General features: G+C 36.2%; 1 long non-coding RNA gene across 2 annotated transcripts in view; it reads left to right on the top strand.

The window, feature by feature from the left end:
• LOC138113851 (uncharacterized) overlaps window positions 1-14,311 on the top strand; it is an 82,165-nt gene that overhangs the window by 33,029 nt on the left and 34,825 nt on the right. For both annotated transcript variants that reach the window (XR_011152359.1, XR_011152360.1), the window contains exons 2-4: window positions 2,157-2,232; window positions 4,509-4,561; window positions 5,846-5,995. This is a non-coding gene — a long non-coding RNA (uncharacterized lncRNA). The remainder of the gene's footprint in view (window positions 1-2,156; window positions 2,233-4,508; window positions 4,562-5,845; window positions 5,996-14,311) is intronic.

Genomic DNA, 14,311 nt, shown 5'->3' with positions numbered 1-14,311 from the left:
TGTTCAGTGTTGTCAAACAGGCAGCATTTATTAGCCAGACATTTTCTTTTCTGAGCGAACTGGAGAGGAAATCTCATGTGCTGTCTAACAAGTCAGTGAGGCATTCGCTACGGCAGGGAAGCAGATGGCCAGAGCCGCGTGGGCTCGCGGTGCTGCGAAACGAGCGAAGCGCGCCAGGGGGACAGGCAGGGGAGAGAGCTGCGACAGACAGCAAGCCTTGGCTGCCTTGGAATGCCCAGCAATTGGAGCTGCAGCGTGGTTAGCTCCTGAATAAAACTGTTCGTATTTCATGCACAAGAATGGCTTTTACAGGAATTTTATGTTCTAAAGCATAGGAGCGTAAAGGAATTGAGGGATCTACAGTTGCTGCAAAAGAGTAAAAAGGCATTGTGTCATTGGCATAAATTGTGAATAAATTTATTGTGCATTCATAGAAGAGTGAAAATTCTTTGGCTGAAAAGATCTCATTACCCCAAAAGGAAACTGCACAAAAAGGTGCTATATTGGTGAGAATAACTTTTTTGTCAGTAATTTAAATTCTTATCCCTTAGTTCAGTTTTCAAATAAAACATTTTTCTGTTACATAACTTAATATGATTTCTTCCAATTCATTAACAAGATTTTGAAATTAAAACACATACATCTTTCTCACTAATATACAAAAATGACACCTTTTTTCATCTTTAAATGAGAATTATTTTACATGTCAAATACTTAGAAGATGGGGAAATTTATTGTTCCTCCTTCTTAATTATGTCTGAAACCCAGAATAATGCAATTACTTGATAAATTTAGCAATAAATATACTTATATGAAAAGTCATGACCTACCTTTGTTTAAAAAGAAAAATTAACTTTGTGGCTGAATTACTCCAAAAGTGCTTAAAAATCTAATTTGGGGATCAGGCATATTCTGAATACTGAGTAGAGTAGCTTTAATACTGCAGTTGCTGGTAGGTAAAGATTGCAGATGTCTGGAAAATTCTTTATGGAGTCTGGGAACAGACTTGGTTGGGGTTTTTTTTTGTCTTTTAGAAAATGGTAGTGTTTTATTGTGGGTCAGAGCTAAATTGACAGCTAAATTGTGAGCTGCAAAATGGGTGTCTCATATTCAGTGTAACAGCAAAGAGTATCTCGTCAGCCTGACCAAAGTTAAACATCTTCTCACGGCTATTGCCATCAGATGGAATGCTAAGAATGGCAGTGCTGTATTTTTATGGCTCTTAAGGTGCAAGATGAAGAGAAAAATGAGATGCTGGATATTATGAATGAAGCTTGGATAAGTCTCCTGCTAATATGCTTTATTCAAGTTGTTGTTGCTTTTATTAGTCCTGCTAAGGTTTGGAGTAATTTATTCTGAGTCACAGAATGTTGTAATTTATTTCCATTAATCAATGTTACACCTATATATATGTGGGGTCTGAACAATATAAAGGGGTAATGAGGCATGGTGTTTACTCTGTATTTTGCAGGAATACACATCTCTGGAAGAAATGAACTGAAACTTCTTTTTGGGGATACTTATTAATGCATATACTCACTGTATATGCTTTTTTTGGTCTCACCTCCCATAGGAGAAAGCTTTTTTTTTTCCTTTGGTCAATTGAATATGGCACAAGGGTAATAACAAGTCTAATGGATGCTGTAAACCACCACTTTTTAATGCATCTTGTAATTGAATCAGAATATAGTGTATAGACTGATGGAGTCCCTGGTGCTTTAACAACTGAAATTATGATTAGAAAGATCCAGATAATGCTGATTTCTCATATATTAAGCTGCTATTAAACGATTTCTTTTCTACAGCACATTCACTTTTACTTTTGAATTATGCAGTGCCATCTTAAACAGTCTAATTATTACACTGGAATAAAATTCAGAGCTTCAAGAGCTTTATCATTTCTGTGGAAATACATAAAGTGTAAATTTGTAGTTGTAATGCATGACTAATATTTGCTCCAAACAGCTCTCACATCAAATTCTGCATTTAAAATTGCATCCTTTGGCAGAAATCTTAGTGGAAAGCCAGTGCTCCTCTGTTGGTCATTACTGAACAGAATGAAGAGCAGAAAGTGGCTCTGCATTGTGTGCTGAGGCGGGGTGAGATGGGTTTCTGTGGGCTCTGGGTTAGCTGGGCTCTTTTCCTTTAATCTATAGGACAAAATCTGAAGACTTTTCCAAACTGAAGTAAATGGGAGATTGTGCTCTTAAGTCTCCACAGATCATCTAACCGGTGAGCTGCACATGAAATAGGCTGTGCTTTCACTTAAAGAGAAAATTTCTATATTATTAGTTGACAAGATTCTTCATCTAGATGGTAAAAAAAGAAATTTCAAAATTTTTTTTAGCTTTTCTTGAGGTGATTGAAAGAATTAATTTTCAAAATGGCTGTAAGGAAAGTAATTATTTCTATTGTCAAAGAAAAATTATATTCAGATGAAGTTACTAGTGGAGTTTGGGATAAATGCAAGGCCAAGGTAATTGCAAATGCTGAGTGGGAGCTGCCTACAGGCTCCCTCTACTACAGTTATCTGGCTGAGCTCATCCTGCAGCCAAGGGCCCAGCCAGGCCTGGTGGCCAAGCTCTACATGTGGCACAGCACAAGGTTTGCTGCAAGCTGAACCTCAAACTCCTTGATGTACAACAGGCTTTGGTTTAGGGTCTCTACAAGAGGTCACATCTCAAAAGACAGCAGCTAGAATAGCACAAGCTGTGTGGATAAACTTCTCTCACTTTCATAGATTTGAAATAAGTGTATGCCAAAGGATGGAATAGTGTATCTTGGAAGTGCCTTCTGAAAACAGGCTAACCATTATCACTCTCAGTTCTAAGCCTTCAAATAGCAATTAGGCAATTAAACTTCTTTTTGTTGTCTTAGACTAGAAGATATGCCTCCTCAGTCTTCATGTAGTTGGTGAAGCTGTAGTGGGATGAAAATGGGTATTGGCCCACACTGGCTGCCTTTCAAATCAGCAAACTGACTTTTTGCTGTGGCTTGAGAGAGGTAAAAGAGTTTGGATTTACATGGTAAGAAGTGCTGTACCTTGAAGGGGATCAGACTGCAGAGTCAGTGGACAGGGTTTAACCTTTGCAAGATGGAGCAAAACTGTGGGAGTCTTCATTGACAATGGAATTGACAATGAAGTCCAATATGAAAAATCTATTAGCCCTGAGAATATGGACTTAAACAACTACGACTTGGTGTTAGGCATTCTTGGAGAATTTGGCATAATGGGCAGAGGCTGAAACTTGCTTTTTTTTGTCTTAAACCTCTGGGTTTTTAGTCTAGCATTTATTCAAGAAGTTACTTTCATCATCTCAGTGGATGTAAGACCCAAGCTTCAGTGATTTAAGCATCTATATCCAAGTGAAAGCCACCAAAAATTGCCTGAACATTTAAGATAGCTGCAAGTATACAAGAAAGTTGTAATGGAAAATGCTGTGAAGTATAGCTGATGGATGAATAGTTCTTTGTGTCCTAGCATTGTCACTTTCCTTCATATCTGATAAGCATGTTCTATTAATGAAATCTGTATTTGTACACTTAAGAATGCTTTAATCAGGACTGTGGGCCAAGTAAGATTTTTTTGAAGATTCTGAAATTCATAAGGAGCTCTGTAGTGATAACAAATCAGAAAGTTTTGCTGAGTGAGGATTTGGCACAAACTGAGGCTGACAGAAACTGTCCTTTATCTGACTGAACTGTCTGAGAATGTGGAGGTCATACTTAATTTTCAGTCTCAGATTCAGAGCTGCTTCTTTTCTAATAGAATGGTATGAAGGTTCTGGGTATATGCATGCTCTGTTTCTATGATTGATGCTGTTGAGATTGGCAGGCCACATCTTTCAGAACTGAATGAAAAGGATAAGTATCAGGTATGCTCTGGAAATATTTGTGCTGCACCACTCCATTCATAGATGTCTGGGAGTTTGTGATCTAAGGCTGTAATTCCAATTGTCCTAGATGTCACAGAAATAACACAGAAATACAGTATGAAAAATAAAGCAGAATGCTCCTTTGCTTCAATAGAGCAATGTTTTGTGAATGAGTCTTCATTTTAACTGATGTGAATGACTCAGGCTGCAGCAGCCCCATGCCAAAAACAGTCAGCCAAATAGCTTGGCAAGTGTTCTGATAAATTGCTTTTGCTGGCAATAGTATTGTAACTTTAAATTAGTATTAACCAAATGACAGTCTTAATTTTTCAAGTACTAGCTGGAAATAAAGGGTTTTAACTCTGTTGTGTGTGCAGTACACAAAAACCTAGGACTTCAGTATGATGTATGTGTGTGTACACAGATTCACAAAATCACTTCTTAGTACATTTGGGACTGTAAATCCCTTTCTGTGGGCTTCAACACCAGCATCACATAGCACAGATGTTGCTGTCTCTGTTTTCTTTTCTACAGAATCATTATATGTTATGGAATATCTTGGGAGATTTTTGGTATTCAGTGTTTATCCCAAGTTGTTCCTGCTGTAAAATCTTGTTTGTTATTGTTTTTCAGCAGCTTTTCTTCCCTTGTAATAACAAAATTCTCTGAAGTCAGCTGTCATGAGGGTAAGTTTTGTCTACAAGGAAATGCATATGTCCTTGGTGAAATTGCTTGTGGCTTTCTAGGCCTCTCAAGTCTTAAATTTTTAGTTAAATACATGTGGAAAAAAACAAGACAAGTATTCCTTCACATTCATGACAAATGAGCAAGCTCGTGCTTGTGTTGCAATCCATGTGCAATCCCTATTGACCCAATTAGCACCCTACAGTCTAGCATCTTTGTTTTTTCCCTAATGGCTCCTACCTGAGATGTGCTTTGGCAGTGGAACATGTTAGGATTTTCTACAGGAGAGTTTGAGTATTAATCCTGAGTGCCTGGCAGGTTCCCATCTGGGGTGAGATGTGGGAGAAGATGGGAAGCATCTGTAAAGCTCTCCTGGTTTCTCTCCTCTTCACTGAGAGAGAACAGGAGACAAGTTTGTGTAGAGCTAATCCACAACTTCTTTGCTGATTTGGTGGGGCTGTTACTTTTCTCCTCCACACACATTCTAGTAAAAATCCTCAAGTGTCTTTTCAGGTGTTAACCCATAGCATGGGTTATCTGTATCTCATCCTGTTGGATGAGACATATGAATTAGAATAGTGGAAGGAAAAAACCCTGTATTTAAAATGTGTGTGCTAAGTTATATAGCATCATATTTGTTTGGAATTGTACCAGTGCACATGGATATGCACATTACCTGTGCTGATTGATTTTTCAAAATATTTTCAGTAATATTTAGCTTACAAGAAATGAGGGGAGCACAACCAGGGTATTTTATTAGCTTCTGCAGTATTTCTTGCTGTGTTGATTTTTCTTGTCCCCAGAGACTTTTGCAGCCATCCCTGACTTTGTTCTCAAGAGAGGGATGTATTTTTGTACATTCTTCCCTGACTGCAGTAATCCTGAGAAGTTAGTATATATTCTCAGTCATAAGGGGCAAACAGGAAGAAAAGAGTGAGGAAAAAAACATGGTGCCAGTATGCCTGATGCTCACTCTGTCTCTTAAGTTGCATGGGGCACTGGTATGAATGCTGTGTTTATTTTGCTCTAAGACTCAATGAGAACAAAGTTACACTGCAGCAAGCTGAGAAGCAAATCTCCATAAAAGTTCTATTCAGCAATGCTGGGGTTTTCTTAATGTTCACAGCACTGCTCAGGCAGCAAACTTATGTTTATAAATTAACAAAAAAGTACAAAAAACTTTTGTCTTTTTGATACTGATATTAGAAGTTTAACACTAATTCTTTTAGCATATTAGTTATGCTTAAAGTAGTATTAAGGAAGGTCTGTAATATTCCTGTTAACAGTGCTGAGATTTTGGCTCATTGCTGATGAGATGCCTGATGATAGCATTGCTTAGACAAAATAGTCAAAATAATAAAGAAGAAAATCTGAGCAGAGAAGTGGGAAAAAATCAACTATATCCATCATTTCAAATAAGAAGCCATCTCGAGATGGTAGGTAAATAAGGTGGGTTTTAAATGCTATGTATGATTAATTAGATGATCTTAAACAGTTGATCTATATTCTTACAATCTCTTAATTGTAGTAATTAAAAAATGTTATAAGGTCATATCCTTCAAGGCCTGCTTTGTATTAAGCCTATGAAGCACCTTTGAAGTTTACAGCCTTGCTGACATACATGGTGTTAAACAATGGTTTAAATATTCTGGTGGACTGTAGCTACAGGTTTTAAGATCTAGAAGTAATTCTTGTGCATGCAAAAATAGCAAATTGCAGGTATCATTGGTTACATGTGTCTTTTCTCCCTTGTATTAGAATAATGAAGTATCTTATAATTCATTCAGTAAAGTTTGTAACAGATGAGGTTCCTAGGGATGACTAATGATAAAAATTCTTAATATTTTGGAGTCTTTCCACAGAAAAACCTTTTTGGTTTTGTATGAATGTGAGTTAGTTGGGTTGTAGAGGTGAGCAGATATTTGCATTTGCGCTGAGCGGATGTAAATCCTTACATCTGAAGTTCCAGTTCCAGAATAACATAACTCTGAGATCAGGAAGTTTGTTTTTCCATCTTGGGTTTCTCTTGACTCATGTCAATGAGTGCTTAGACATGACTCAATCATGATAGCTGTTAATATGAGTGTGTAGCCCAGATTAAAAAAATTAACTTCTAAATTAGACAGGTCTCTCTGAAAATTCTGGATGAAGGTTTTCAAGAGTACTGGCCATCAGCCAGATTAACACTGATTCATCACATGCTCTGAGTTTGTGTCCCTTCTACCTGAGCTGCAGTCAGATTAATTTTTTCATCAGGATGCATCTTTTGCTTTGCCATTCATTTCTTCAGAGACCACGACCTGCATATTTTTGTTTAGTGTAATCTTAGGGCTGTGAAAATCAATACCTACTTGTATGAGAACTGGAGAAGAACTGCAAATTTCTAACTGTAAAACAAAATCATTTGTTCAGTTTATTTGTTAATAACATTCAATTGCATTTATTTTTGAAGTGAATTTGTTCAGTCCCCTAGAATGTGGCATAAGAGATTCTTTGTAATGTAAATTTGATTTGATTGAAAGTTCTGTAGAATCCAGATGTATTTGGCCGTGATCTCAGGCATCTTGAAGTGAAACCACAGAGCTGACATAAAAACCAAACTGCTATGCTTGTCTATGTAGATTGTTTGGAAAAGTCTTCCAGGGGTGTTAGGACTTGAAGATTTTTAGGGTTCCTTCCAACCTAAACCTTTCTATGTTCTAACTCTTTACTGTATTCATTTGCCAAGTATTAGGAATGATATCTCATCCTTTCTTCAATATTTTAATTAAGACTAATATTTCCTTTACAGATTTTATATTGTCTGACTTCAGCAACCAGTGTTTTTCACATAAAGCTATGCCAGTATTAAGTAGTGACACAGATGGGAAAGAATTTAATATGACACCTTTCCCTTTTTCTTGTCTATATTTGGGTTTTTTAATAATTTGCATCTCAAAGTGTACTGTCTACCATAGAAACTGATTTAAAAGAGCTTAAAAATTAGAAATAATAGAATAAGAATAAATTGTAAAGGAAATCAAATAGCTGATTTCATTCTTGGACTCTGCAGTGTCATCAGCCCAAGCTAGAGCAGTCCAAGTGATGCTTATGCTGATAATGTGTGATTGGCACTTAATGTATCAGCAATTAACTTTGAGGAGGAGAATGGTGTACCCATAAAAACTTACTATTCTGCCTGAAAAAGTGTTTGCAGTAGCAGTGGTGCTACTGGCAATCTGTTAAGGTTATACAAATGTAATGCAGACCCATATTCAAACACTGGCAGCGTGGGAAACATAAAAGAATGAGGTACTTTACTACATGATGCCATGATCTACTGGGGGAAACTAAATCATCCTTGGATGATTCTGCTACAGTTCAGCCATATGCTATTAGGGCAGGCAAATGCTGAGAAGGAGAAATATCTCTGTATTTGGCAAGAGGCTTTAACACTATCAAACTATAAACTTCCTCTTAGGGAATAGTAGTTACTCCTTCTCACGCCAGTAACAAGTTTAAGGGTGTGGAGGAAAATGCCATCATTATGTTCTACAGATAATTGAGACTAAAGCATAGAAATGAGAAACTCTTAGTCTGACACTTAACTTATCCAGAGCTTCAGGGTCCTGGAGTCCCAGGGAGGTTTTATGAACAATTATCTATCAGAGAACACACAGTAACAGCATGAAACATCAGTCTCCGCTTCTTTTTACTTCTAATACATCGTCCAATCTGTTTACTAAGAAAGCAGATTTTCTTCTATTTTCTCTCAACAGGTGAAGCCTAAAGCAAGGAATTAATAAGTTATAACACATAGATTGCTTTAGTTGGGCACTAGAGGATTTAATTGTAAAAAATCAATTATGTTTAACACTTGAAAATATGAAAAAAAAACCCTCAAAAAACCTGATCCAGAATAGAACTATAAGAAACACTTTCTTTGGAAAAGAAAGGGGCAGGCAAGACCAGCATCAAGAGACTGAGGGGAAAGGCAAAATACTAAAAGCAGAAAAAAGGGAGGTCACCAGGTATGAATGCTTATCCTCAGGAAGCAGCAACATAACAGATTTTATACTCTATTAGGAGGCTTCCAGAGTCATTTGTACAAAAAATGACCAGATCCTGCACTGACTCTCTTTCCAGCTTTCCCCCTGTAAGTTAGTGTGAGTCCTGGTTGTTTCTTGCTCCCTCCCCCTTACCCACTGGCTTTCCCTTCACAAGTGAAAGATTTCTCTTTTTTGTTTGTTTTGTTCCTAGAGTCAAATTTTTTTTCCCCAGGCATAGCTCTTTTGGTAAACTGCTTTGTAACAAGGTCCAATTAAAGTTCCCAAGCATCATAATGTTTGCTTTTAGGAAATGTCATTTGTGTGGAGTTTTCTTGTACTTTTACGGCAGTAGTTACCTACAAATACAGTGGAAGAAAATAAGATGTCAGGTTTTTTTGTGAAGCTATTTGTCAGATGAAAGATTTACTTCTCAGAAAGATGGATAGCTGAATACACTTTTAAAAATAAAACTGAATTCTTTGGGGACAGTAAAGGCTGTCTGTGGATCTCAGAAAATGGATTTTGGAATAAAGTTGCCTCCACTTGTATTTTGGCTTCTACTGAAAACTGTATCTGATTGTGACACATCTGTAGAAATACATTTCCATGGGACTGCTGAAGTGTGAGCAGGTTTTTTTTAAAAAAAATTATAAAGGAAAGAACATCTAGCTTTGAGTTGTGTGATGTGAACACATTGTGGTGTTTGAACATGTGATGGCCATCCTCTCTCTGCTTATCTCCCTTGGGATGGGGCAGAGGCAAATTGAGGTCCTCTTCCCCTTTAAGTGAGAAGGGACAAACTACTACAGGTGAGGGAAAAAAATCTTATATTGAAGAAGAAAAGCAAGTGGAAATGACTTCTCAAACATCTTAAAAAATAGAGCAAGAAAACCTTTCCGACTACTTGCTTTACGATGTTGCAATGATGATGTAATTGTTGAGACTGCCATATCCCTTAGGCACCACATGCAGTCCCACTCTGTCCTACCCAGCTGCCTGTGGAATGTTGCTGCAGTCTGTTCACCTGTGATGGCAGAAAAGATGGGCTACCTGGAGTTGGCTTCTTTATTTAAAGTACACTGTACTATATATGCAGTTTAGGGATATTGCTAGTAAAGCATGCAAATAATTCATTGTACCTAAAGAAAAATACAAAAACCAACAACAACAAACCCAAAAAACCCCAAAAAAACAAGACTTGAAAGCAGCTATAAGAAAAGACCTAAGTTAACTTATAGCAGAATAGATGACATCTAAGGAGGCAGAGCACTTTTTGCATTAGAACCAAACTGGGTAGAAGTTGATTTTACTGGTTTAATTATTTTTTTACGTAGGATTTGCATCTCTTGTTGATTTGTATTCTTACTATTAGAAATAGTTGATCTGCTCAGAATAGTTATAATATCAGTTCAGTTTAAATATTTTTTTTTGGAGGTGGCTTTTGATTTGTAGGGATCTATTTTTAGTTTAAAGGTACTTGCCAGACAGCTCAGCCAATACATTTGCATGATTAGGTTTGGGAGCTGCTCATTTTGAATTTTCATGGTGTGTGACTAGTCACTTAACTCATACATTATTGCTTCTGTTTAATTTTTCAGCAGCAAACTTTTAGAAAGCAGGTGAATAAATGGAGGAAAGTTTATAACATACACAGAACAGGCTTTCATGTGAACCTTGGGTCTTCTTGGGTGCCAAGTTTTAGGTTCAATGTTTCTGTGAATAAATTCAGGCTCAAGAACAACTAACAGCAGAGCAAACAAAGTTGCTTATATGTGAAAAAACTTGAATAAGTACCTGAGGAATTCTGTCCCCAGATGTATGGTAGATGGGGCCTGTGAAATGCTTAATGTGTATGTTTCTATCAGTTATGTGTTTCAATATTCCCTACATACTTGTTTATAAAAACTGTGGAGCTGGTAATGACTGAAACTACTGGACTGAGTGTGGATTAGTGAATGTTAGATTTTCCTTGTTTAATTCTCTCTAAAATTAAGGCACATTAAAATACTTTTCAGAGAAATATAATTAAATAATCTCTAAAATTATGTGCTTACTTTCAAACATCCTTGGGAACTATTTAAAGGTTTTCTTTAAATAGCATTTGAAAAAAATGTGTTTATTTCCTTTTGTTTTTCAAGTCTGTTTTGTTATCTTTTTGTTAGACAGACCACACTGGCACCAAATTATTATATCTCCATGTGTAGTACTTTGAGGAAGAAATATTGGACTGGAGCAAAGTCTTTCCAACTGTTTAATGAGTTACTTTAGAGTCATCCCTATATTTGCTTGTGGATGCTGCCAGAGTGAAGTTGCAGTAGGAGTGTTGCTTATCTGTTTGTTCTAATCATTAACTTCATTGTATCTCAACTTAGAAAAATATAGTTTGTTTTCTCGTAGCTAACGTTCTTCAAATGATCCCCTAATGTTAATACCAGAGATCAGTAATATAATGTTTATAGGAATTAATTGTTGCTAAGAGATTTATTTCAGGTAATACTATGTTCATTGGCTTAAGCTACTGATGAAGTTTGTGAAGAAAAAGTCTTACAGCTCAGTGTTAGCCTGATGGGTAACAAGCTTTAATGCCAGCTTTGTCACATCTGCTTTGTGCTAGTGTTACTACTAAGGTCAATGGATTAAAAAATAAAAATGTAGAAACTGTGAACTGTACAGACTTTTGTCTCAATGGATCGCTTTTTGCAGATGCATGAGGCCATATTTATTCTTTAGCCATGTTTATGGAATTTACTGAATATCATGGGGATAGTACTGGATATACTTCAAATAGGAATTAAAACCATGTATTTTCATTGTCTGAAAAGGAAGACTCCCTTCCTTTCTCTAGTGTATTCTGTAAAGATGTATTAGACAAAGAAAAGAATATCCATGCTGTATAGGTCTAATGCTGCTCCCATTTGAGTCAATAGTAAATCTGTTACTGAATTTAATAAGGGTCACTTGGGACAAAACAATGCCTGAAAAAAATAATTATTTTAGGCAATTTAATAAGAAACTGTAATAACATGTTGAAACAAAGCAATTATTTCGGTGGCTACAAATGGAAGCTAATGCTTATATGTGCAGGTTTTAGAATGGGTTTATCTCACTTGTGCAAAATCAGGCATCTAATCAAGGGTAGTTGTCTTGATCTTCCTTCTGATGCCATAATGAAGCTGAACAACCTGAGTAGGTCAAGGGTAATTCTCCTTTCTTCATCCCAAGGAAATTTGCTTGCAAAAGTGTTGATGCTCTTTTGTTTAGCTGCAATTCTAATTTGTGAGTATGAAGGATTTATCTATAGTCAATGCAGTCATGATGTTACAAAGGTCTGCAAGAATATTTAGATGGCAATGGATGTTTTAAGACAATTACAACTGTAGACTGAGGGGCAATGTTTTACAAATAGTGTTCATATTAACAATTTTCTTTTGTAAACCCATTCATTTCTTTACAAATAAATATTTCCATTACTCAATGATTAGCCTATACAAAAATGAGGTGTATCTGAAAGAGTAATGATGTGAGCAGTAAAAGGCAGTGTTTGTCCTGACACTGTCCAGAGATGCTTTGGACCAGTGTGATGAGCACAGTAGATTATGCTGAAAGGGAAAAGGGTGATAATTTTACCCAAATGTTAGTAATAAATACTGATGTACATATGTGGGTGACTACAGTAGGTTACAGGAAGAACAGTAATTTGAGATGTGTGGTACATTAAGCCAGACACTGATGCAAAGCAGAAGAGCATGATTTGCTTTTTCTGACAAGTGGAGTCAATTAGCATCAAATGCCCTAAGCACTGGAGGTGCAGTCTGTCTGATAGTAACCTATAAGAAATAATTGCTTGTTAAAAATGGCAGCACACAACTTTGAAAATAAAATGATTATGTACACTCAGACACAGGATGAATTGGCTCTTAGGAAGCCATAGGGGTTAATATTTAACCCGATACAGTGGTCTTAGCTATCCTTCCCAATGCTGCTTCTATCTCTCTGTATGTAAAAGTCCTTTTTTCTTTACTGCCATTTATTACAAGATCCTGAAAACATGAAGAAATTATAGTAAGGAAAATCTGTTGTCTTGTTTTTAGTAATGTCCTTAATTTTTCAACAGTTTTGTATGACTATTTTTTATTAGTTCCTTCTTCTCTAAATTTATAGGGTCCTGTAATAAATGTCTGAGGAAAAAAATACAGGCACTATTTAAAACAACACAATTTTTTTTTCTTTATAATTTCTTTTTCTCCTTGTTTGAAAGATTCTGTGATTAAAGTCTGTTCAGGTAAACAGTACAGCACTGGACATAGATTATGAGTCACAGAATCAGCTTGTATCGATCTGTACCCATCCCTCTATCATTTGTACTATATGTGATTTGTGTAACTCTGGGAACTGCAGAGGTGGTTGACTGGGAAGAGAAGGAAAAGTAGCCCCTTTTGTTTGTAAAGAATGCAACATTCAACAGCAATGAAATGGCATATTCAGCCTTTTCTGGAAACAGAAGGAATGTCTGATTCATTGCAAGTTCTTGCACACATATTTGAACTTGCACTGATTATTCCAGTTAGCACCCTCAGTATGTGGTGGTGATTTTTCTGGTATAAAATTTGGTCTTTGTTATGGTTTTTCATTGCAACGAAGAGCTTTCTTTATTTCTTCCCAGTGGTTGTTTTCAGGCTGTTATTTATTCTTTACAGTTTGCACAATGTTCACATTTATTTCCTTTTGCATCCTTCTCATAACTTCTCTATGTTCTTCATATCACTCTCTTGTGTGACAGTTCTTTTAATTTCTATTCAACTCATGTCAACAGATGTTTTAATTATGCAAATACCTTTACCTCAGCTTTGATCGATTATAGAAAAAGCAGGATCTTTTTCTTCCTTGCTATTATATCCCACTGATGTCTTTCCAAGCAATGTGGTTGTCTCTTGTTGCCCTAGCAGATCTTTTTAATTTTGAGCTCTGTTACACAGGAATTCTTTTAGTGATTAGAAGTGCCCCCTTGTTGATGTTTTATTGGCTTCCAATAAGATAGTAGTTCAAAATTATTTGGATTCTCTGAATTTGTGACACTGATTTCATTTGGAAAGTCAGTGTCAGCAGAAGTTCTATTAAACTGGTGCTACTGGTTGTTTCCAAGTAACACTCTAATTACTGTCTGATTTTGTCTCTCATGTCCTCCTTCTCTGAACTCTTTGTAGAATACCTCATCAACATACTGCCTAAATACAACAATGTATTTGTATTGCAGATATTCTGAGAATTCCAGATGCTCCTTTTCCATCCTTATAAAACACTGATATTCTCTAATTGCACTGTGGCTACAGCACAGATATTTGTACTGCATTTCCGTAGAATTACTGCCTGACAGAAGGCAGCAGGGAAGTTTCAAAAATGTTTGATTCTAAATTTTGCATTCTGTGGTGGTTCAAGAAGAATTATCAGAAAATGCAGTTTTATTAAACTCAAACTAATTGCAGGATTATATAAAAAGTCAAAATAGACGCTGAAAACTGTTTAATTTTGATGTAGCTGAAATATTTAATTTTTTTGTCCATCTTGACCCCTTTTTTGCTTTGGTTCCTGTTCCAAAACTTTCATTTATATACTACTCATTTCACCTTGCACATGTTTGATATTGCAGATATAGCCTATACATGAAATTCAGTAGTTTTCTCAGTGTTATTGAGATATAATACCCTGATGTTAGATAAAACTAAT

The sequence above is a fragment of the Aphelocoma coerulescens genome, chromosome 8 (genome assembly GCF_041296385.1).
Source record: "Aphelocoma coerulescens isolate FSJ_1873_10779 chromosome 8, UR_Acoe_1.0, whole genome shotgun sequence".
Classification (NCBI taxonomy): Eukaryota; Metazoa; Chordata; class Aves; order Passeriformes; family Corvidae; genus Aphelocoma; species Aphelocoma coerulescens.
This window is presented reverse-complemented; position numbering and strand designations above follow the sequence as displayed.